At 42.0% G+C, this 22,289-nt stretch overlaps 1 protein-coding gene across 3 annotated transcripts in view; it reads left to right on the forward strand.

The window, feature by feature from the left end:
* Window positions 1–22,289, forward strand: part of LHFPL2 (LHFPL tetraspan subfamily member 2) — a 154,661-nt gene that overhangs the window by 23,684 nt on the left and 108,688 nt on the right. The window contains exon 3 of one of the 3 annotated variants that reach the window (XM_019641040.1): window positions 21,941–22,049. The exons of 1 other annotated variant lie outside the window; for it this stretch is intronic. The gene's annotated coding sequence lies outside the window, so the exon portion shown is untranslated. The remainder of the gene's footprint in view (window positions 1–21,940; window positions 22,050–22,289) is intronic. One more of the 3 variants, XM_019641041.1, reaches the window with a different exon arrangement.

Raw genomic sequence — 22,289 nt, forward strand, 5'->3', positions numbered from 1 at the left:
GAGCTGCCAACAGGTGGCGGGATGGCTCAGAAAAAAAAAAAAAAAAAAAAAAAAAAAAAAGAAAAGGATAAGTTAGGAGTCTGTGTCATTGTTTTCCTCTTGAGTAGTAGGTGATTCTAGGTCATGGAGCAGTAATGTATTAAATGACAGCCTGCAGCCATGAGCAGCCAGCCCTCTTAGCTGTCCTGGGAGAGAGAGTCCTCAACCACACACAGGGAGCCCTGGTCAGCCCTAGGATTGAACACACATCTAAATATATAGGCAGTAAGGGAGCAAGCAATAGACAACTCAGAGGTAATAGAAGTATTTCTGAGTGGCTTGAGCATGTTTTAAAACAGAGTTTAGGTTTAAATAATTTTAATAAGAAGCTTTTAAATCAGTGCTTTTCCGTTTTCCCCATACTTCTTAGTATATTGGAATCAGTGAGAGACACCCTGATTGGCTTGACACCAGTTTGCTTCATCCTGTGGGTTGGGAGCAGCAGCCTCCAAGGTGGTGTTTCACCTGAGTTGTTGGAGCCAAAATGGGACCTGGGTCGTTTTAGGAACTGCTGGGTGGCTGAGTTCATGGAAGCCAGTTTGGGGCGAGGGTTGGGGGGTGGGTTTCCTTAAATCCAACCAAAGACCATGGTCACATAGGAGAATGAGTTTTTGCTCCTGCTTTCTTATCCTGCTTCTACATTACCACTGCTCATTCTTCAGCCTTTCCAGTTGCTTTGTTTGGGTGAATGCAGCACTAAAGCAAAGAGAAAGAAGCTGTCTTCCGGTTTATGCACGTGCTTTCCACAACCTAGTAGAGGTACCAGTCAACAGGTCCCACGTACAAGCAGTCATGAAGCCATGGTTTCTTCTACCTGGAGCTGAGCCCAGGAGTGCAGCTGCCTGAAGGAGAATTTAGTGAAAGACAAGGCAGTACAAGAAATTTGATTCTTAGCTGACCCTACGCCTGTTCTTAAAGTTTCTTAGGGCTTGGGTAGAGTGAGGACTTCAGCTGTGCCCAGAAATTTCCAGTCTCCGTGGAATCCAGTTTGTCTATCAGACTTGGAAAATAAACTAAGAAAATGAATGGCATTTTAAAAGCCCAGATGTTAAAATATGAGCGGGTTTTGGCTTTTCGTAGGTTTTGGAATCTGAGGTATTACCGACCGTCTTGTGTTGCACCATCCATGCAGAAGCTGAATGCTAGGTGGTGGTTGTCTGTCTGGACTTTGTGGTGCCGAACACATGGCAAGTGCTTACCAGTTAGTAAGAATTAGCAACTCGTTGAGCTTCTAGGAGAGATCTGATTCTCAGAGTGCTTCCTGTTTTAGAATATAGTCCTAATCAGGTAGGTCAAGTCATCCAATTGCTGAACTGGTCCCCTCCACACGGGCTCTCACACACAGGTGTGCACTCAGGCACATGTCACAGAGCTCTCTAGGTGAGTCTTGACTCCCCACATCATCCTAATTAGAGAGTTTAAGTGATAACAGTGCCTGAATTTCCTTAGAGCTTCTGAACTTTGTGTTTTGGACTTCTGATATGGTGCTCTTCTTTCATTCAATGAAATGTTTACTATTTCTAAAGATGGGACTGCTAGTGCCTCAGTAGTAGAATTTGTCTATCAGGACGTGTGTGTGTGTGTGTGTGTGTGTGTGTGTGTGTGTATGTGCGCGCGCGCATATGTGTATGTGTGTGTGTGTGCATGCGTGTGTGTGTGCGCGCGTGTGTGTAATATAGCTGTTTTGGAGCATTGGCTTCGATCCAGAGACACTGTTCAGCATGGGTACCTTGTGTCCAGGTAGACAATTGGGAGCAATCAGAGCAAAGACAACTAGTGGACATAGCAACTGGCCTGCTGGTTTCAGACTCTAGTGTCATTAACAGATTGGTCTCTGACTGGTGATTTTCTTTATTGCTGAAATTCCTAAAAACCCAGACTGCAGCTGGTGACAGATACACACACACACACACACACACACACACACACACACACACACACATAAATGGCATATCCCTCCTCAGATGTCTTTGATTTCTTTCAGGTGAAACCTTTATCTTTTCTTCTTATAGAAGAAGCAAAGTCTCCAAAATAGGCTTTCAAGTTTCATTGTAAAGCTGAACCTGGGTATTGACATCTGTGGGAAGAGTGTGCTTTCCGTTTCCAGAGCACAGTCAATGCATAATTTAGGAACCATGTTTAACTTTGATCAGGTCGCTTGTCAGCTGTGATTTGCTGGCTGGTTTGTCTTATCCACTACAGGGGTTTTGTTGTTGATTTGAAAGAAAACTTATAAGTTCTTGTTTCCAGGAAAAGTTGGTTTTAAATGGAACATCTTAGACCTTTGCTTTACGAAAGGACTGGAGGTGTTGTTTTGATGACTATCATATCCTCTTTCAGTTAAGAAAAGGACTGTTTCCTGTTTCTTAGCTTTATTTTATTTTTTTTATGATTATGGACCTGAGTTGGAAGGAGTCCTTTGGATGACTAGTTAACACAAATAACTTTTCCAAATAGGCAAGAGGGTGAAAAAATGTCCTCTTCCATTTCTTTTAATGATTAAGAGTAAACACCTTGCATTTTTTATTCCTTTTCTCTCTACAGCGTTTCTTCGATGGAGCAGTTTCTGAGGCTCCCAGAATTCTGTTCTCTCAGGTTCCTTCTTCAAAGCTAGAGGAAGCCTTGGTTGGCTTCCTTTAGACAGACCCCACTGATGCTTGTCTTTCTTCCTCTTTGTTTCCCCATGGGCAAGCTGGGGTACTCACCTCACCTGCATTTTACCTGCAGAGAAGGTTGCTGGGGTTGCTGCAGAGAAGTCCTTCTACCCTTTCTGGCTACACTCGGAAAAAGAAAACAAACAGCCGAAGCTCCCATTGCAGCCCAGCAGGCTGGAGAAAACAGTTCTCCTTCTCCTTGTTCCTGAGTTCAAAGTGCACTTAACGTTTTATAGGGGTGACCCGCCCTCCCAAGGTGCTGGTTGGAGTGGGCCTGGTTTTAGCCTGGTGGACAATTAACCAGGGACCTCCTCCGTTGGCCTTCGCCTTTCTGGCTGAGTTGACATTAATGCTCTGAGAGCGAAGGGGCTGCTGCTCCTTTGAACAGAGCACCAGGCAGGGGTGGGGAAACATTTGATCTTGTTCAAAGGGGATGTCTCTGAAGCATGAAGATTGAACTGATTGTGACCCCACCCTCAGGGAAGGAGAAACACCCTCTGGGGAACTGGCCAGAAGGAAGAATCCAGGCAATTACTAACCCCATTGGCCTGTGGGTCTTCAGGGTCTCGTATCTGTTTAAAAGAGAGAATTGGGGTTGGAGGTAATAAAATAGGCCTTAAATTAGAGGAGCAGGGGGCCATTTCATCTAATTTTGTGGTTGTTACTGAGGAATAAAAGGCAGAGGGGATAATTTCATTAGCTCCTTTGAGATCTTTATCATAGCAAGATGGCATTTTGGGGATGCCACCGAGCCTCAGAGGGACTGGCCTTTCCCTCAGGGAAACCCGACAGGGAGATTTCTATAGCACCAGGGAGGGCTTGGGGAGGCACAGTAATCATTTAGGGCACTCTAATCAGAGGCATGGCATTTCTCCTGCCCTAAGCGAGACTTAGTGGCTTACAATGGTTGGTATAGGTCCTGACATACCACTCTGCCAGTGACTCAGGAACGTGGCATTCACATTGAGAATAAATCTGCCAGACAAGAGGGCTCATTTAGAGTCGGGATAGTATCTTTTATTTCTGAGTTACTGGTCATCTGTTGTTGTGATTTATTTGGAGCATCGTGGTCATTAAATTTCTTAGCGTGGAGCAGCATTCAAAGCGTTAACCCATGTGGGGGAGTTAGGATAGTCAGAGTTATGCTTTCTATGTGATTGGCGCAGTTCTAATCACAGTGTAAGCTCATGTCTGCTGCCTCATACAAGCCTTGCTGGGGAGGCAGGTATTTCTGTCCATGTTTACAGAGAAGGGAGTGAGGCAGGGAGAGGCCATGTGACTTGCCCATGGTCTCCCTCTGGGGAAAGAGGGAATCTGGGGTTCTGTCTCCGGACTGCTAACTTTCAAATTAAGCCCTCTGTGATGGCCATTAGAAGAAACAGGGGGAAGAGGAGGAGGAAGTCAATGACAGATTCTTCCAAGAGAAGTGAGAGAAAAGTGTGTTGAATAGATAGTTCTCTGTACCAGCCAGCAGCTGGCACCATTCCCCAAGGCAGCCTGGTTTCTTTCTGAAGGGAGTAAAGTGATAAAGGTGGGCAGGGCAAGGGAGGCAAGGGTTGGGGGAGACTGCAGAGAGGGGGATGGGAAGGGCTCTTTGTATAATATGTCTGAAACAGTCATCAGCGGTGCTGAGTAACTTCTGGGATGCCTGTGCCTGTGGTGAGAAAGTTCAGAGGCATCAACTGCCTGGATCACTGCCTCTTGTTGGTTATTCCTGGGCTCAGCCTTTCCCATGTCCGTCTCCATTCACACTCTTCTATGTCATGTCCGATTGCTTTCTAGTCTCCAACTTCTCTCTCTCTCTCTCTCTCTCTCTCTCTCTCTGCTATATGTTTCTGCTTAATATGTGTGAACTTAGCTCTAAAAAAAAAATAAATAAAAAAGGAAAAGAAAACTTCTGTTAAGATGTGCTATTAAAAACATTAACCACTGTTAAGTGCATTTAATCACAGCTCAGTTTGTACAGTTCTTATAAAAAGCTATTCCACCATTGATTCCGGAGCTGAGATTTCCCCCTACCAGTGGATAATGGAGGCTGTAGACATCTCCCTTTCTGGTGGATATGGTGCCTTTGGGAACTCCCAGAAGGTAAAACTCCAGCCAAGTGCTTTCCTGAAATGTTATCTGAGGGGAATTTGGGGGTGGGGGTAGGGTTGGGAGGGGCCGATTTTCACTTGTTTCGCTAATGCTTCTCCGCATCCTGTACAGGAATCTTTGCCCTGAAGTCCTCAGAGGCTAGAGTCCTCTTAGTTTGGCATGGGCTGTTTCTTTCCTTCATTGCTGTGGCTAATCAGACGTTGGCTGTACTTCAGTGCCTCTTAAAAGCTTTTCTCTCTGGCTTTGTCCAGGAAGTTGAAATGCAGTGTCAGAAATGATGTGAGTTGATGAAGAAGAAATAAACAAACCCAGGCAACATGTGAGGAAGCCTTGGCAGCCCTGCTTCTGTTTTTCTGTAGTTTTGATCTGAAGGAACCAGATTTCCTCTATGTGGAAGAAATGAAGCTGTTAGGGGTCCCTGTGCCAAGGAGCCTGAGATGTGCATGCCAGTGGGCCTTCTAGATTAGGGCTCCACTTCGTCTAATAAACTCTGGGATGAAAATGAGTGGTTTATGCTTGGCAGAACGAAGATAAGTCACACGTCTGCAGCCTGAGCTATACGTACGTGGAGTAAAAATAGCATCTGTTCACGGAAGCAGAACATTCCAGAATGCTTCAGTCCCCTCTTGGCACTAAAGCAGAGGGGAGAATAGAAGAGCTGGGAGGGACTTGAAAGAGCTTTTTGTTCAAGCCCTTTAATTTCAGTTAAAGATGTCAAATGACTACATCCCCATGAGGGCAGGGGTCCTTGTCTGTCTTGTTTATTCACCTTCATGTCTTTGGTCTCTGGCATGTACTAGGTGCTTAATATGTACCTACTCGGTGAATGAATGCTATAAATTAAGATATGACTTCTCACTCCGAGTTCAGTGTTCTTTGACATAGTTTTAAGGGCTGAAAAGTCTGTAAGAAGTGGTGCCAAGTAGCTTTTACGTAATTGAGGCTTTCTTGTGATTACATGTAGATTAGAAAATTAAAATCAAGACGTAGCAAGATTAAACTGATTCCTTAAAGTTGGTGGGGAAGACAGGCTTTCTCAATCAAGGCTGGGGTGTGGGTGGGAGGCAGGACTGCCATGCTGTAGGCTGTCAGCAGTGCCCCTGGAGTTGGGCAAAGCCTGGGCTGTGGGGAGGTGATGGCCCCAGTCGCTCAGCCTCCCTGGAAGAACCAAGACAACAGTGGAACAAATAGGCGCTTACAATTGCCCCTCTCCCAATAGCTTGGAGCCCACTCGCCTTCTGTGGCCCAATGTCTCTTTTTCAGAGGGACATGCTACTTGAAGCTCATGAAACTTGCAGTCTGTGTGGAAGTTCATGTGACTGGAAGGTCAGGATATGTGTGAGCACTGTAGCGATAGCGGGACTCAGTTCTCCCTACTGATAGACACCGATAGCCAGTAAATCAGGGTCTCCACCACTGCCCAGCCTCATTTTGAAAATTGCAGCCCTGCTGTCAGTGGCCTCAACCAAGTAAACCAGGTCGTGCAGTGTGCTGTGCTTAGAAACCCACAGTGGTCAGCCACGCTGCTTTTAGGCTGGGAAGGTAAATCATTGCTGCTCACTTATCTCCTTATTTAATGTCCTGGTTAATTCACAAAAAAAAAAGATTTACCATTATAAAGGAGTTTTAAAATTTAGAGTAGTTACAGCAGATTAATTCAAGATGAAAAGTTGCCGAAGAGAAATTGTAAGGTCAAGAAATTTTGTTTATATTCACAAACACTGAGTGAAAGAGATGTCATTGTTTACTGCGTGGTTGGTTTCATCCACCCACTCTGGCCCATCTGTCTTTCCTCCCAGCCTGGCTGGGGGATGTGTGTGTCTCCTTAAATTGACCCTTAGGCTTCACCACATGGCCTTGATGTCCAGAGATGAGTGTGCTTCCTTGAACCCTTAGCAACTGACGACTTTCATGTGGAATTTCTGCACCGCCTCGGGGGGAGAGAACCCGGTTCCTTCTGGAAATCCATTCTTCCCCGACATTCCCTGTCACCGTTTCCCCTGACTTCTGCTGATGCTGACTTTATACCATGTCTCCTTGCTTCTCTCCAGGAAATATGCAGCAGACATTCCATCTCCTGGTGGGGCATAAGACACGCTATAGTCTAACCCTGATTGATGACTACAGAAAGAATCGGCTGGGTTATTGGCTTCTGCTCTGTATTAAAGATCACAGGACTTATTGATCTAAGGTTGGCGGGCATTCTACAGGCCAGAGGGGTAGACGTCTGACCAGGTCTCCAGAGCAGCAAGAAGGATGATTATTCTTGGCTAAGTTATTAGAGTGCAAATAGAGCAAACTTAATCTTGCACAGTGGTATTGATCATTACTTTGTTTTTGGTGAAAATCAGGGCTTGGGGTGTGATTTGGGGATAGTGCTCTTGTGGCCTGGTGTTTGAACTTCTCATGGGAGCTGTTCTTTGGCACTGATGCATGTCTTGTGAGCCTGTCCTGTTGTACCTTTCTAGCATAACACTTTGGAAGTGAACAGTAAATATTTTACTTGAACCTTAAAATATTCTGTGTGCAAAACCCTGCAAATGAAACAAATTCAATTTTTAAAAATACATATATGTTGATAAAAACAGCTTATTTGGAAAATGTGGTTACTTGAATTAATTTACATGGGGGGAGAACCTGATTATTCCCTTCAGGATTCTTGAAAGTACCAACAAAATGAGGTAGGAGTGTCTGACTTCCCAGCCATGAGCCTGGAGCTTTTATGAAGGGTAATTTAGAAAGCAAATCTTTTAGTGGAAAAATATTTCACATTGTTATTTGATGAAGGGACTCTTTTTGCTTATTTATTTACTTATTTTATTGCATGTGACAGTTTCAATTCAGAAGTTTGGTGTTTTTTGTTTGTTTTAAAGCAATCTGTGGGGGACTGTAACTACAGTGGCAGAAAACATTGTTAATGGAGAGTTACAATAGTGTTCATATTTACAAAATTAAAAGCTGAAATGTGATGGAATAATTCTGTAAGCAGAGGGTTCTGACTTGCTATAAAAATGTAATATGTTAGAAGATTGGTTCATATTCATGATTTTCTTATTGCAAAGTGAAATAATACTATGCATGCATTAATGATCCCCCAAATAAGGTATAAATCACGTAAGTACACTTTTATAGGGAGTAGGAGTGTACGAATCCAAGTTTGTGGTTACTTTGCAAGCATCTTGCTTCTGTTTTTACAACAAACCAGAGAAGTCTTTGATGTGCCTGTCTGTCTTTTCTTCCATTTGTACCTTCTGTATTCTCTCTAATTTCCTCCTCTGCTGTGCTTTCCCCAGAAGCAGGATTAAATCCCTGATTATCTCCCCAGTTTAATCACTCCCTGTTTGCAAGGCCTGAACCATAGAGTCTCCATGAGAGGACCAAGGTCTTCCATTCGGCCCAGGCTCCAAGGATGTCTCGGTCAATGTCTTCCGGTTCTTTCTGGGGTCCATTTGTACCTAATAGGCAGCCCAGCTCTAAATCTAAAGAGCATGCATTTTCTGTGGCCTCAAAGCGTTAGTGATGACATACACAGAATTAGGTTATGTTTGGCTACCATGTAGCCTGTTGAAGTATTTTAACCAATTAACAAACATTAGAGAGCTATATATCAGGCTCTTTGGAGAAGAGAGTGTTTGGGAGAGAGCCCTTCTCAGCCCCATTTTGCCACAGGGAGAATGGACCCTATCTGTGTTTGGGCAGAATCTATGATGGAGAAGACCCAGCCTTGAGCCAGGATGGCCTGGGTTCCAGCCCCCACTCTCAGCATCTAGACCTTGGTCAAGTTACTAATCTCCATGGTTTAGTTTCCTCATACATAAAGTGGGGATGACTATACCCACTTTGTAGAATTGTTATGATAGGAAATGAGAGTACCTATGTTACTGGAACACAGCAAGTGGTAGTTGTCACCACTATTAAAATAGGAGAAAGTTGGCTTTAAGGAATCCAGTAACTTGTGAAACTTTCTCTTGAATTGTTGCTCGAAACATTTTTGTAGTTGATTTTTTTTTCAGGCATCTCCTTCCATATCAAAGCTTGCTGCTGACGGAGCTTCCTGTGTTTACCCTTCTCTGTAGCAGACAGGTTCTATAAACTGGCATTTCCCAGGCCTTCCTTTGCCTTCGGGATCAAAGGCGTTCTAGAGTGTGTATTTTGACATGAGGTAAAATTAATAGCCTCTTAAAAATTAATTTAGCCCTGTGATCACATTTGTCAGAGAGTATGCGTTTCTTGGGAGGAATGCCTACCAAGGGAGGGTCATCCTCCGTGCCGATAGCTAAGATTCTCCCTCCTGGGGTAAAATCTTAATGGAAAAGGGGGATGCAAAGCCAAAAAAATTGTACGAAAAGTGTTTATGTTTGACCTGGGAGAATGGCAACGCATCGCACACCATTAACGGGCCTGGCTGGCTAACAGTCCTTCTCACCAACCTAGCGATATAATTTATTTCACTGAGGGAATTGTGGTTTTATGTGCCATGTATCGGTGTCATTGAAACCTTGTTTTAAGGGGGAAAATTGCAATTAATGTTAGAAATAGGAAATAGCCTTACAAATTTGTGGTGGACGAGACCCAATAAAAATGACTATCAGGAGTTCCCCAAAGGTGAACGTAAGAGTTTATAAATGGTGTTCTCTGTCTGGTAAGTGGACAGCTTTTGGTTTGTAAGTATAAGCCAAGAAACGGCTGCAACAAACAGAGCAGGACATGTGAGAGCGTCTGCAGGGAAGGAAGTATTATAACTCTGTGGGACATGCAGGCCAGCATCTGTGCTGTCTCAGGGACAGGTGGCAGAGGACCAGGGTGTGTTTGGTCAGATTAGGCCATGTCTGTGTCATTGCTGCTATTGTTCTCTGCTGGCAGATGACAGATGGAAGAGCCTGTACTGAAAGAGCAGATCCATAACTCTGGGTTTGCTGGCACCCGATGCATAAACATTTCAGCTCATTATTTTAAGCAACTAAAGACCAGAGCATATGGGAGCCATTGAGTCCCAAATCCTTTAAAATTGGGGTTTTGTTTGTTTCTCTTTAGTATTACTGATGTACTGGGTTATCTAAATTAAAAGTAACTCTAAACAAAGAATGATGAGAATTATAATTTTCAGACTTTTAAGAGAACTCTTTTTCAAAATGAGACATTGCAGTGGAGCCATAGCCTATGTGCATTTAATTCATACAAACTCACCTATCCATGCATGGTTCAAAAATAGGGAGAGAGAAATACTGATGAAAATAATGTGGAGCTGCTTCACAGTCTATTCAATTAGAGTGTGTGCCTTTGAGCAGTATTTCTTAACCTTGACACTACTGACATTTTGCGCTGAATAATTCTTTGTTGGGAGCTGTCCTGTGCATCGTAGGATGTTTAGCCCTGGCCTCCACCAACTACATGCCAACAGAACCCCCCTCCCCCCAGTTGTGATGATCCAGAATGACTCCACACGCTGCCACATGTGCTCTGGGGGCTGTAGGGATAGAGAGAAGAAGGGCACAATCATCTTGGCTGAGAACCACTGCCTTGGAGTGAAATGGGGTGATTTTCAATCTCCTTTTCCCTCAGGTGATCTCAGTTCGAGGTCCTGTCATACATCATCTTGCCTTATTCAGTATGCTTGAGTAAATAAAAGAAACTAAAAACTCTGAGGCATAGTGAGTGTAAATTGCAAAGGATAACTCAAAGACAGTGAGTTTAAAGTATTAGCGATTTACTCCTCAAGGGAGGACAGCCTCAGTAATATCTCCCCCAAAAGTTTCTAAAGTTCCAAAGCCATATAAAGAAAGGTGTTTGGTCCCTTTACACAAACTCTTGCCTTGTCAGTTCAGAGTTTCTTGGTAATAGTGGGGCTCCTGTCTAATTTCTAAACCCCAAGTTTGTTTACTGAGTCTGGATAATATCATGGGGCTGTTTCCCTGCTGTTTTCGACCAATTTTCTGAAAAGCAGTTACTCGAGTTTGTTTTTCTCAGGCTCAGTGTCCTGAGACATGCAATTCTGAGTGTATATGTTCAAGGCTCAGTGCAAATTACCTTTATCACAGTGTTTGAGTTATTATTATTATTATTATTATTTTTAAAGATTTTACTGGGGAATTGGGGGAGGGGAACAGACAAGTTGCTGTCCTTTTGTTCTTCAGTCTAGTTGTGGAGGACGTCGCGTCACTGACCCATGTTGGTATCATCATTGCGCTCTTCCAGGGTAAGGCAGTCGCTCACTGGCCATTGGATGGCCGCTCACGGCTGCTCACAGCAGCTCACAAAAGCTCACGCCAGCTGCCGGCCAGCCCCACTGCAGCCTATGCCATCGCCAGCAACACACAGCAGCCCAGTTCCAAGTCAAGCTGTTGTTCACCATCTTAGCTGTAGAGGGCAGCGTCACTGGCCCTCATATGTGGGACCCGAACTGGGGCCCTGCTGCTCAGAGCTGGCGTCCCAAGGCAACTCTTAACCAACGAGCCACTCGGCTGGCCCTGAATTATTTTTTATTCAATATGGCTGGAGAGGTTCTGGATTTTAAAACAAGGCCCCTCTCCTTGAGTCTGAGTGGGCTTGTCACCACTCTGACGAGTAGAGTATGATAAAAAAAAAAAACCTGTCGTCATGTGACTTTCGAGGTCAGGTAAAAGACCGGGCAGTTTCCACCTTGTTCATGGGAACACTACGCTTTAAGCCCTAAGCTGCCATTTAAGAAGTCTACCCCATGGCCATCATGGCAGGTGCTACAGTGGACAGTCTCAGCTGAGCCCACCTTTCCAGCCATCCCGACTGACATGTGAATGAAGCCATCTTGGATGCTCCGGACTAGCCCATCCACCTACTGAAGGCCACCTGATGGCCTCTGCCATTGCCACATGGAGACAGAAGCATCACTAAGCTGCTCCTGGCCCAAATTCCTGACGTACAAAATGTGAGACATTACAAAAAGTTGCTGTCTTAAATGACCCCTAAGAAACAAATCAACCACTCTCTCTAGTGCTCTACCACAGAATTTGTTCTGGAATCTTCTTGAGAGATGGTTTATTGGCCTTCCTAAAGAACTCTTTAAGGGTAATAGTGACTATACACATATTTTGCCTCATCCTGTTGACTATAATGCCTCTCTGGCATAGTCTGTTAAACTATGAACAAATATTTTAATAAATAATAAATTTTAATTTCAATAAACATTGCTTAATAACAACTATTAAAACAAAAGTGAAGTTGCTCTGGCTTAATGCGGCCCTGAGAGTCAGAGCCCTTGTTTCCATCTGGTGCCTTATCCTAGATTTTTGTTCTCATGTCCCCAGGCAACTCTTTGAACCCTCTCTGAAGAGCACAGTTTGAAAGAGGGTTTCAGTTATTCTTACAAGATTAGATCAGTTTGTCTTAAATCCAGTGCTGGGATTGTAGGCACTCCAAAAGGTGTGTCTCCAGGAGGAACAGCATTAAAGTGTAGGTTGTCCAAATTGAGTCTTTGAGTATACAAATGCATGTCCCTTAAGCTGAGCTGATTAAGGAGGAAAAATATACAATTATTTGAATTTATCTCTTTCTTACAAGAGCACTAATAGCATCCTTGTAAATGTGAAGTTACTGGCCCTTTTAAGAAAGCCTGTAAGTAGCATAATGACCATCATTGGAAGAGTCTTGTGACATTTCACATTTTGAGGTCCGCATAATGAGTTCTCCCAGAAGCCAGGGTTTACTTCAAGAAGGTCAGAACTGATAACCCATAGGCAGGGGTCGTTTCTCTTTAATTAGAACAGGTGGGCTGGATAAGCTGCCTTTTTGCAGATCGGTGCCAACGTGCAAACAAGTCCAGGTTGTCGGGGGTGTGGACATCCCGGATGTCACTATTAATGCTAATGTCAGTGAGAAGAGTCAGACTAATATCAGGAACTGTTTACTGTAATATTACAAGGAGAGGCTGTGAAGGACTGCCAGTGAAAACCAGACTTCTTTCGGGTGAGCTGTGAAGGTCACCCACATTCAGTGTCCCTTTTAGCATCCTTTCCTTTCTCCCTGGGATATGTCTGGATATACAGGCCTCGGATTTAAGAAAGCTGAGCATCTGCTGTCATGGTTCTGAAGTCTGATGTGGCTGCCTTGGAACTCTTGCCAAAATCACTTTCTGGCATTGTGACTGTTGTGTAAAATGTCCTCAGAAGCAATCCATAGTCAAGGTGGTTATAAAGGAAACCTGGGAAAAGAGGTTTGGATTTGCCAAGGGAATGGGAGAATGGGAAGAGAGGAACAGAGGGCAGAATGAAGGAGTAGGTGAGTAGGTGGTGGAAGAAATAGTGTGGCTGTTGTGTAAGGGTTCCTGGTCTTAAGAACATGAGAGCCGTTGGGCCCTTCAAATCCCATATCCTAGCAGCAGCTTTGCAAAGGTAAATTCTCTCTGTGTAGCCATCAAGGGGGGTTACTTTTGGATGGTCTTTCCAGACCAGGGCCCCATCAGATAGCAGGCTGAGGAAGGAGTGTGGGTGTTGTATTTGTTGGTCATTCATCAGCTTGACCTTCTTGGTTATTTATGTTTTTGGAGCCAAATGAGTAGTCCCCTTGTGTCAGAATATCAGTTCTTATTATTTATAGCACCAAGTTTTGAATCCTAATTTGATTAAAAAAAATTTTTTTTTTATATTTTGGGACAGCCTGAGTTTTTTTAGGTTAGGCTGAATAAAGGAAAGGCTTTTCACCATGCTCCCATCAAGAGGATGATGTAAATTGAATAAATTAACTTGAAATCTGGGGTTTAGAGTTTATGAAAGAACAGATTAAGAATGCCTACCATATATGGATTTGTTTTTAGAAAACAGTTTTCTATTAGCTGCTGGGTCCGGATGACTTTTCAAAAATTTGGATTGTTTTGAGTTGAATTACCAGTGTAGCAATGCAGGGGTTGAAGCAGGAAAAGGAAAAAATTGGGGATGTTTCTTCCCTTTGTCTCTCTCTCTCTCTTTTTATCTGCCTTTGCTTTCTAACAGGTATTTCTTGTTTAAATGATCTTGCTGTCCTTTTGATTTCTTTTTCTATTTACTCCAGTGCTTCTCAACTGGAGCAGGGCTGACCATTCTCTTCTCCTTCCCTCCTCCACATACCAGGGGTGTTTGGATCTGGGAGGGGGATGGTCTGCTCAAAGGCTTTTAGGGGATAAGGACCAGGGATCCTAAATGCATGCGTAGGAAACATTCCTGAAATGTTAATACTACCCACATTGTAGATGGAAATCAAAGGCTCTTATGCAATTTATGGTGGAGAAAATCTTGAACCTTGATATAAGCTGTGACTAGCTAAGATAAAACCAGCTGGTAGAGTTAGTTGGGTTGTTGGAAGACCAGGCTTTGGAGCCTGATTGCCTGAGTTTGAAACCAGAGCTAACATTTCCCTGCTGGGTAATCTTTGGGAAGTTAAAGACTCTTTGCTTCAGTCCCCTCATCTGTAAATTTGGGTTAATAATACCTCGTAGGTTCTTGTGATGATCAAATGGGTTAGAGCAATACTTGACGTATTTTAAGTATTCTATAGTTACTTCTTATAAAATATTCTAAAGGATCCCAGGGCTTTCTTTCTATTCCTAAATCTTTTAGTGTTTTTTGTTTTTTGTTTTCCTAAGCATGAGCTATATTGATGCTCACATTTAAAAAAAATATTTACAGAGCCAATATGGGTTTTACCACAATAATTTAAGTTCAAATATAATACAACAGTTTTAGAATATTTCTTAGAGACTTATAATGAAATGGGTAGAGTCTTGGAATAGAAACTATGTTTATGTGCTAGATACTGTGAAAAGCACTTGTAATAGTCTGATTTAGGGCTGTTTCTAATTCTAGAGGTGGAGCTAGAAAATAGATTTTTTTTTTCTGCTTAAAATGAGTAGGCTTTATCCAGAGACTCAGATACTCAGAGTATGGGTAAGAATGAGCCTTCTTGACTTCTCCCAACCTCCTGGGACCCAGCGGAGATGAGAGGAGACTCCCTAAGTAGTAGAAGGTGGTGAAAGCTGTTTGAGTAGCTTGTCTGTTGGACCCTGCCTCCTAGGGGGCCAGCTAGAAACAGTCCTGGTTTTTTGTAAGTGTCCATGCAAACCAGGCCAGTCTGGTTGGGGGAAGCCAGACCAGCTTCAGGGACTGTCCAGGCATATTTTGCCCACAAAAGCTTTTAAAACTTAGAGTTAAACCCCATTATCCACTAGTATTTCTAACATAGCACTGGTGCCCAAATCAACATCAGTCAGCAGGCATTATTTCTAAGGTCTGTTCTTCAACTATTGTAGGGTGCTCGCTGGTGACCAAGGAAAAAAAATGTTGTTATTAAGTGGCATTTGCTTAGGGTATCCTATGCCCCAGGAAGATTACTGACCCGGGCTCTCTTATAAAGACAGCTATTTACTCCTTCCAAACAGCCTCCCAATAATCCTTCAATGGTGATATGAACATCCCCATTTTGTAACTAACGAAACTGAGGCATGGGCTCAACAACTTCCCCACGATCATATAACCAATAAATAGTACAACTGGATTTTGGGCCACAGCTCTGTTTGATTCAAAGCCTGCTTTAAATGACTACCCCGGCATTTCTCTTGTTATGAGCTAGACGTGGGTAGTCCATTTTGAATGGATTTAAAAATCTGAACCTGAGAGTAACTAATAAGCATAAAAGGATGGAAATCACTGATAGTAGGAGAAGGCTGACATCATCCAAACAGAAGAGAATAATAAGTAGCATCTATTTTTTTTTTTTTTTGGCCAGGCACTGAACATTCATTTGCATACTTAATTCTTCATAACCTCCCTATAGGTCTTAGATCCATTTACAGATGAGGCAATAGAGGCTCCGTGAATATAAGTACTTGTGTAAAGAACACAACTTATAGGTGGCAAAGCAGGGATGTGACTCCTTTTCTCACCAGACCATGCTGTGAAAAGGGTGGGAAGGTGTCCTTGCCTAGTCACTTTCAGTCACCTCTAGTGTACATGGGGTAATCCTGGATTTAAGAACCAGGAAAACCAAGTGCATGTTTCAAGTCTCTTATTGTCTCTCAACTGCCTTTGTGTTGCTTTCATTTCCCATCCAGGAAACTTACCTATGAGTAAAGAGAGAACTAGAAGGTTGGCAAAGGAGGTATGGCCTCCAAGTGGTAGATTCCATGGACTCACCCTCGGTCCTATGGCCTCTGTTCCTCAGAACCTGGAAAAAGGGCTTCCTTGCACCAGCAAATGCCTCAGCTTTTGTGCACAATATGGAGCCATCCCGTCCTTTCGCTGCTTTATCTGCCAGGAGGACCTCAGGATTGCTGGGTGTACACATGGTAGACCTCATTAGGGAGGAGAGCCTGGGATGAGTGTGTCTGTCCTCAAGCAATTAGTGGACATCGCACGGGCATCGTGAAGGATGGCTGTTTGCTTAGCCTTAATTCATTAGGAAATCACTATCTCCCCAGCTCATTTGGTGCCAGCCTTAAGGGCACTTTAAATGTAGGACCAAGTGCTGCTATAAAATGGAGTCCAGCACTTTAGTCAGCCTCTGGCACCAGGCCTCTGAGCCATCGTGATTTTACAGGAGCTGGTTTCATAGAAGTAATGCTGGGGGTTGGGGCAAGGAGTGGCAGCTTTTGTGTAGAGGAAATGTGCTGTGGGTAGGTAGTTGACTGCTTATTAGTTTACTCTTTCAGCCAAATTATTTTTGGTGCTGTTAAAAATTAATTTTAATAATTGCTTTTGGATCAAGCTCTTGAATAACTAAGCCAAGTTTTCACGCCCAATGAACTTTTATAGCAAATTCCCCTCTCTTTATGGGGTTATTATGAGGATGATATTTGTAAAGCACTTTAACTGCTTAACAGAAGGTACTAGATAAATAGTAGTCATATTTTGAGAGTTTTGGGGGAATGATTATACGGTGCATTCCAGTTTTAAAAGATGCAAATCATACACTACTACTATTTGCTGTATTGGCTATCTTCCTATTTTTAATTTCTAAAGAGAAATCTGTGCAAAAGACTGGGGTGGTTTTTATGTTTCCATAACACTCAACTAGTTTAAAAAATCTCTTTATTCTGAGAGGAAATGTTTTCATAGTATCAGAGTTTGAATACTAAGTAGATAGTAGGCCCTGCTCCATTGCCAATGAACAGCTAACTTTGCATTAATTTGTAACAAAATGTCTAGTGAAAACACAGTCCTTTACTATAAAAGAGCATATTTTTTCTTAGTATTTTCTTTTGTTTTGCCTTTTGGAGGAAAAACTCAAAAAATAAAAATTGTTGTTTCAGAGAGAAATGCACTCCCTAGAAAGGAACACCTTACAATGCACTGTAGTTTTTTAAAGAGTGAAGCACCTACCACATGTGTTTGTGTGTGTGTGTGTTTGTTCTAAGAGTTTGTCTGTACCACATGGGGGGAAAATGGAATTAGAAAAGGACTCTGCTTTGTGGCCTTAGTACATTCTGAGTTTTAACAGTAGTTTTTTCAGTAAAACTTAAAGGTTGAGCTCCCGTACAATCCATTCTACACCAAGCAGCTGTCAGGACTGTTAAAAATGTAAATTAGATTACACATTAGACCATATTTGCTCCCTGGTTTAAATCTAATCCTTTTTTGTTGCACATAAGAGAAAATCCAAATTTCTTGTCAAGACACACACTAGGATCATTTGATTCGATCCTGTTGCTTCACCAGCCCCAGCTCCTCCTGCTCTAGTCCTGAGACCTTTTTTCTGGTCCTCAGCCACGAAGGTCCTGCCCTGCTCAGGGCCTTCACGCGAGTCTGTTTCCCCTGAAATGCCCTTGACCCCAGTCTCTGGCATGCTTCCTGGTGCTGGGGGCTCAGCTCAGAACCACCTCCTCAGGCTCTGGTATGTCAGTTATTAAGAAGAGAACCCAGAAGCCTCATGGGCCAGCCAGGGTCAGATGGTGATTCCTTACCCCATCAGGGTGTAGAGACTGACAAAGGGCAGAGTTCAAGGCCCAGGTTGACTTCCACTTTGAAAGTCTTTCTTCAGTGCCTCACCCCACCTTGACCTTGCCCTGCTCTTAGAGCCAGACCACACCATTTAGAGCTACCTGTGCTCTGGCCCAATCAGCTGCCAGCTCTCTGCTGGTAAAGCAGGGACTGTTATCCCCTGCTGGATGAACACTGTCATGTTTTGTTTGGCTTTAAGAACTAATGCCCAGGAGGAATTTATACCTCCTCTCATTTATTTGATGGCTCATGACAATTCATAAACTTTTTTTTGCAATAACTAAGGAATGAAACCTTAACCGAATCTGAGCTGCACTAAAGATTATTATTGCCCATATTTTTGATGACCATCATGCACATATACACACTCACAACCTTAGATACATGAAATCGTATTATAATGCATTGTTTTATTTTTTTTCTTAATAGATTATGGTAGACTTTCTGTGTCAATAAATATAGACGCCTTCTTTTTAATATCTGAAGAATATTCCATTGAATGTGCTATGAATGAACTAATCTCTTATAGATGAACTATTTTCCCTGATATGAGTAATGCTCCATTAAACATCCTTGTACCACACTTGTCTAATTATCTCAGAGGGTAAATGGATTAAGACCACTGAGTCAGAGTATAACAATTTTAGATTTTCATACAGATTGACAAACTACCTACAGAAAGGTCAAACCATTTTTTATTATCCCACAATGAAGAAAAGCCTTTTGTTGATTTTCTTAATGTTGTTCTCTAATGTATTTTAATTTATTAAGTTTCCCCAACTCTTTAGCTACTTTTTTTTCTTAGCAAATAGACTTTGGATAACTAATTAAGAACAGGTTTAATGATTAATTTTGTAGCTTCAGTGATTTAAAAAACCAACAATGTGTATCCAGTATGGATTTTCCCTTACATTATTCCAGTATGCAGTTATGCCTGTTTTCTGGACTTTCATTTTTAATAATCATCACATTGGAGGTTGCGCAATTAAAATAGTGCCCCTTTTCAGTCTTTATTTTGGACAATCTGTCATGCTTCATATTCTCGTATTACTCCTAAAACTTTGCTAAAAAGAGCTTTTTGACAGTAAACGTAGCAAATACTGTTTGGTAATTTGATAGGGATTCTAAAAAATAACTCCTGAGTTCTTATTTGGAGGTGTAATCTTCAGGTGAGTATTCTAGCGTTTCAACTAAAGAAGCACTTTTTTCATGACCATCTCTGGTTTCTTCTAGAATGTTTTCTCCGTTCATTTCATTTCAGTCTGTGAGAGTTTTTCTTAGATCTGTGTGATTAATGACCTGTTGTTCCACCTCTTTGAACTTTATCTTCTTGATCTTATTTGTCCATCCCCTGGTGTCACCTGACACTTTTTACCAGTTCATTGGTTAATTGCTTATCTCTCTTTTACACTTCTTGAGCCCATCTAATGATAAGGATATCATGTATCTTCTTAAAAAGCTTTTTTAGTGTGTGTTCTTTTACTTCCCAGTGTGATTTAATATTTCAAGTTCATAATGCTCCCTTTGGGCATTACACAGATGTAAGAAACGTAGACTTTGCCTGTTACGATTATTGCAATAACAAGGTGTAGGCACTTTTCACTTAGGAGAAAAGGCAACACCAACTTAGTTTTTTTGCCTTTTTTTTTTTTTTTTGGTAACTTATTTGGAATCTGAAGAGATGACTTTTAAAGTCGTTTTAGAGAGTTTTTCAATGTCTTGTCTCCTCATCAGGTAAAGCCTTGTAGAGTAGGTGACTTTTCATGTTGGATTTTGATTTGAAAGACTGGGTCACTAACTGGAGGGAAAGGATGGCTAGTGTAGAATAAAATAGGAATGAGAGGTGGGAATCGAGAGGAAGGGAGTAACTAGGATGCACAAAAAAGACATTTTGGAGGGGGTTGGAATAAAAATTGTAAATTTTATTTGTGATTAGATTATAACTTATTTTTACATGGCCTTTGTTCACATCAGAACGGCAAAACAGCACTGGGTGTGGATTGGTAAAAGAGACAGGACTGTGATAGACTCAGTGGGGCTGCTGTCTTATCACATCCAGGTCTCAGGCTGCAAGGGCCTTCCCAGGGGGGAAATTGAATAAAGTGCTTGCTCAGCCATTCAGCCGAAAGCCAGGGTTACAGGCTGGAGCAGGCTACTATGTGACAACTCATGTTGTTTTCCCGTATATAGCTGGAGTCCCCCAGTATCTAAGTATGCTCATGGTGAGTTGTATGGAAATGACACTTTCAGGACACTAAGGTACCATTTAATGAACTGTTTCTCTAGTGCAATTTAATAACTCAGCAATCTTAGTGCAGTCAGTGGTAGTTAATTACTGACTCTGAGCCACTGGGGAACCATTTAGTAATTACTACTTCATTGCTCTTTAATAAATTTCTGTCTTGTACATTAAATAGCCCTGAGCAGTAATTCATGGCCTAGTCCATGGTGGTATAAAAAAAAAAGGTAATGCTGCTTGCTTCTAGAGATGCTCACCGGAAACCAGATGGTCACAGAGGCACACGGAAAGGAAAGGTGCAATAAAATCTCCCAAATCAGTGATCCCCAGACTTTCAGATCTCATGGACGAGGTTTTTCCTTTTAAATGTTGAGGGACATACATACGGTTATTAAATTTCTGCCTTTGTCCATTTTTGTTCCCCTGAGGAAGCCTGACATGAGCACGTTGCCTAGGGCATAGTGGGTACTTGGTAAATACCAGTTGAGTTGAATCAAGTTACACATTTTAGGACAGAATTTTTCCTGGTGACATCTGTTTAATTTTATTATTGCTCATCAGAGCTCATATTGGAGATGTTAATTTTGTAAAATATTGACTGTCCCTGACTAAAGAAATTTCACTTTATGTGGGGATTGTGAGGGTTAACTAGCAAATGTGAAAGCTTTGGAAGGATTGTAAATGGAAGGCCATTAATATTGTCTGCTGACAATTCTATGTAGAAATGATTAATCTTTGGATTATATTAAATTCTGGAAATTCTAAAATGTAGAGCTCATTAATCCGAAGATAACTAATCTACAGGTTTTTGTGTCTTGATTCCTGAGTTAAATTTGTGACAGATCAAAGGAGAAAGCGGGTCAGTAAGAAAGATTGTTAAAATTGATACTTTCAGTAGAAGCATAAAGGTACTGCATTTTCTGTGATTTTGCCCATCGTAGAAGCCAGGTATGTCATAAGGTGACCTGTCTGAATTCTATTCAGTTTAGGTGATGTCGTGGTCATGGTGGTAGTAACCATGACGTAAAAGATCCTAAAAATTCTGGTGAGTATTTTGAAGGATGGTGGAAGGAATGATTGACAGCCTATGGCTCAAAGCTGTGGTCCTGGAATGAAACAGGTTCCTGGAATGGCTGATACCCCTATCAGTGCCATCTATTTCCCTGACGTATGTCATCCTGTGCAGAGGCTGGGTGATGCATCAATGCTTATCTTGCTAATCCCTGCCAGCTTTTAAAGTTGCATTGATTGCCTGGATGTCCTGTAGAATGTCTGATTTTGTCAGCTAATCAACAGTTAATTGAAATCCTTTTCATTAAATTCCCCTTCCTAATAATGTTTAAAACATAGCTGAAACCCTAGGTAAGCCCTGGCTTCTGTCACCTGGCTGCAGAAGCCCATTAACAGATGCAGAGTCTGCAGTGGGGCTGGATAGCCTTTTTTCACTGGAAGTAATGGAAACCTCCTGTCACATTTTCTGATAAAACACATTTTTAAAGAAGAGTTTTCAGATACATTATTTGGTACAAGCTCGTTCAGAAAATTACTAACGTACAAAACTTCGTGAATGCATTGCTCAGACATAAAGTTATATACATTCTGTAAGACAAGTCACCATGTCTTTAATCCTAGTGGTTTAGTGCTATGGTTTAAGGAGGAGGGATTTAGAGAGTTCGTAAATGCAGTGAATAGAACAAATAGAAAGGATTCAAGGAATGTCTCCTGAGCAGCACTGATGTAAGGACCTCGCGCCTCATTATTCTCCCCCGGGATACCATTGGTTTTATTTTAAAGCCCGCCTTCAAGAAGCTACAGAGCAGACAGGTATTTTAATAACACAAATTAAGAAATTAATTTCAGTGATCAGAGTGTGCATGTGATGTTGGCATGAATACATGTTTCTCTGATCACATAGCAATCTATTATTTATCTCTGTTTTGACTTCTTACAGTGTGTATTTTTTTTTTCAGCAGCTTTACAACCACCACCACAACAAACTATAGCAGATTGAATTCTCATATCGCTCTGATTTTGGTTCTGAAATTATATCCGTGTGGGACTGTTTTATGTTTGTAAGTGGTGAGTACATACTGTTGCATTTAAAATATTTAGCCCTATTGTAATTTTACATTTCATAGAGCTGCATTAATTACATTTTCCTACTTTTGAATAGCCCATTTAGTATTTCATCATTTTATATATCATAGTGTGCCCAACTAGTCCCATATTAGGGCATTTGAACTCTCTTCAGTGTGAGGCTGGCATAAATAATCCTGTGGCAAACATCTTTAAGCAAATTGCTTTCTTCCCTGTTGGGGT

This window comes from Hipposideros armiger, unplaced genomic scaffold (assembly GCF_001890085.2).
Source record: "Hipposideros armiger isolate ML-2016 unplaced genomic scaffold, ASM189008v1 scaffold_55, whole genome shotgun sequence".
Taxonomy (NCBI): domain Eukaryota; kingdom Metazoa; phylum Chordata; class Mammalia; order Chiroptera; family Hipposideridae; genus Hipposideros; species Hipposideros armiger.